This window comes from Neophocaena asiaeorientalis, unplaced genomic scaffold, assembly GCF_003031525.2.
Source record: "Neophocaena asiaeorientalis asiaeorientalis breed wild unplaced genomic scaffold, Neophocaena_asiaeorientalis_V1.1 scaffold160, whole genome shotgun sequence".
NCBI classification, from domain to species: Eukaryota; Metazoa; Chordata; class Mammalia; order Artiodactyla; family Phocoenidae; genus Neophocaena; species Neophocaena asiaeorientalis.
In genome coordinates this window covers 2,386,134-2,389,394 of record NW_020175675.1, presented here as the reverse complement: position 1 = coordinate 2,389,394, position 3,261 = coordinate 2,386,134, and positions in this window count along the sequence as shown.

The following is a 3,261-nucleotide window of genomic DNA, read 5'->3' as shown; positions in this document are numbered from 1 at the left end:
GAAAGCATGCTATTTCTTTGTAAAATCCAGTAACTTTGGCCCTGGAAAGGGCCTGGGTATTGCTGACAAAGGAATGTTATTATTAATGTTTAGCTGATCAGACTGCTACTGCTAGCCAGTAAGCCAAATTACATGATTTTCAGTATCTTTACAATTTACTGACTTTCCTAGATGAATTCTTACAAATGTATTTACTTATTCATCCCTTCCTCCCTCCCTTCCTCTTTTTTTTTCCTCCTTTATTTCTTTTAAAATTGAGGTTTAATTGATTTTGCCCATCTTTTTCTATTTATTTAAAATTGAGGTAAAGATGAAACAATTATTTTTATTTTTCAAGAAAAATGACCCAAGCCAGATACCTCTTTGCGGATAAATATTTTTATTTCCGGGCTTCCCTGGTGGCACAGTGGTTGAGAGTCCGCCTGCTGATGCAGGGGACACGGGTTCGTGCCCCGGTCCGGGAGGCTCCCACATGCTGTAGAGCAGCTGGACCCGTGAGCCATGGCCGCTGAGCCTGCACGTCCGGAGCCTGTGCTCCGCAACGGGAGAGGCCACAACAGTGAGAGGCCCGCGTACCACACACACACACACACACACACACAAATTTCCAGTTGAGGTCAAGAGCAGCTAAAATTTCATGTGAACTTGATACATTTCTTTATCCAAAACACTGTGTAATGTATTCTACAGCACATTTATGTGGACATAAGAAGTAGAAGTCCCACATGGAGAAACAGAGGGCTTCCTGCAGAGATTTGTATGTGGAGTTTTACAAGATCTCAACTTTCTAGTGGAAATAAGCACCTTATAAGTACAAACCAATGAGAAATTGTCTTACATGGCTCTGCCCACTCTTCTTAGTCAACATGTATGTATGTAACATCTACTATGCACCAGGCAGTTCTAAGCCCTGAAATATAAGATGGGCAAGGTCTCTGTCTCCAGAAGCTGACAATCCAGTGGGCAGATAGGTGATCAATAAGCAAACTGATACGTATGCAGTTTAATTTTGGGTAAAATTAGTGCTATGAAGAATTACAGCCAATGGGAAGGAAGAGATAGAGTGTCAGGGAAGATGTCTCTGAAACAAAGATATCTGGGCTGTGAGTAAATGAAGAGGTTCATGAATTAATGCTCCGTGAGAAGATGTGGAATAAGAGTGTTCTAAAGAGAGGGCAAGGGAAGTGCAAAGGACCTGGACTGTTCAAGCCAGGGTGTTTGTGATGAAGTGACCATTAGAGTGAGTGATAGCTGAGTGTGGAGAGGAAAGAGGCTAGATCAGGCCCCCCTTGTAAATCACAGTAAGTACTTTGATTTTGTTAAAAAGCCAAAGAAGCAATAGGAAGATTTTGATGACAGGAGGGACTTCATCGGAGTATTATTTTTTTTAATTATTTGACACAGGAAACTACTGCATTGTAAAATTTTAATTTCACTGGGTTGATCCTGATCTATTTGTAAAATTAAGGCATCATTCACATACAGTAAATACACAAACCTCACGTGCATGTTTTGATTAGTTTTGACAAATTTATACGAATGTAGATACTTAGGTAACCACCACCACAATGAAGACAGACAATTTCCGTCCTCAAGAAACTGCCCCATTGCAGCAAGTCTCTGCTCTCCCAGAGTTAATAATTCTTATTTGTATCACCTTAGATTAGTTTACCCTGTTCTTGAACTTTATTTAAAAGAAATCATACACTTAATGTACTCTTGTGTGTCTGGCTTCATTTCCTCCTCATCATTTTCTTAAGATTCATCCATGTTATTTGTTTATTTATTTTTATTGGATGTATATTCATTTGTCCATTTTCCTGTTAGTGGATATCTGAGCTGCTTCCAGTTTTTGGCTGTTCTAAATAAAGCTGCTATGAACATTTTTGTAGATTTATGTTTTTATTCTTCTTGGGAAAATTCAGAGGATCTAGAATGGAATTGCTGAATCATGGATTTTGTTTAACTTTAAGGGAAACTGCCAAATACTTCCAGAGTGATTGTAACATTTTATGTAAAAGATTTGTGCAAAGCGTTCCAGTTGCTTTGCAATTTTGCCAACACTTGATGTTACTTGACTATCCTTTAACTATTCTTGTGGGGGTGTAGTGATATCTCACTGTGATTTTAGTTACTCTGACAACCAACAGTTGTTGAACATATTTTATGTGCTTAATGATACTTCCATTATTATTTTTGAAATTAATATATAATTTATAATAATCTATAATTTTACATTAGTTTCAGGTGTACAACATAGTGATTCAATATTTTTATAGATTAAATTCCATTTAAAGTTATAAAATATTGGCTAAATTCCTGTGATGTACATTACATCCTTGTATCTTATTTATTTTATGCACAGTGGTTTGTACCTCTTAATCTGCTATCTGTGTCTTGCCCCTCCTCCCACCCCTCTCTCCACTGGTAACCACTAATTTGTTCTCTATATTTAGAAGTCTCTTTCTGTTTTGTTATATACACTCATTTGTTTTAGTTTTTAGATTCCACATGTAAGTGAAAACATACAGTATTTGTCTTTCTGTGTCTGATATTTCACTAAACATAATACCCTCCAGGTCCATCCATGTTGTTGCAAATGGCAAAATTTCATTCTTCTTATGGCTGAGTAATATTCTATTATATATATATGCCAAATCTTCTTTATCCATTCATCTGTGATGGACACTTAGGTTGCTTCTGTATCCTGGCAATTGTAAATAATGCTGCTAGGAACATTAGGGTGCATGTATCTTTTTCAATTAGTGTTTTCATTTTTTTTTCAGATATATACCCTGGAGTGGAATTGCTGAGTCATATGGTAGTTCTATTTTTAGTTTTTTGAAAAACCTCCATACTATTTTCCACAGTAACTGCACCAATTTACATTCTCACTAACAGTGAATGAGGGTTCCCTTTTCTCTACACCCTCTCCAGCATTTATTTGAGTTCTTTTTGATAACAGCCATTCTGATAGGTGTGAGGTAATATCTCATTGTGGTTTTAATTTGCATTTCTCTAGTGATTAACAATGTTGAGCATCTCTTTGTATATATATATATATATATATATATATATATATATATATATATATATATATATATATATATATATATATATATATATATATATATATATATATATATATATATATATATATATATTTATTTATTTATTTATTTTTGGCTGTGTTGGGTCTTCGTTTCTGTGCAAGGGCTTTCTCTAGTGGCGACGAGTGGGGGCCACTCTTCATTGTGGTGC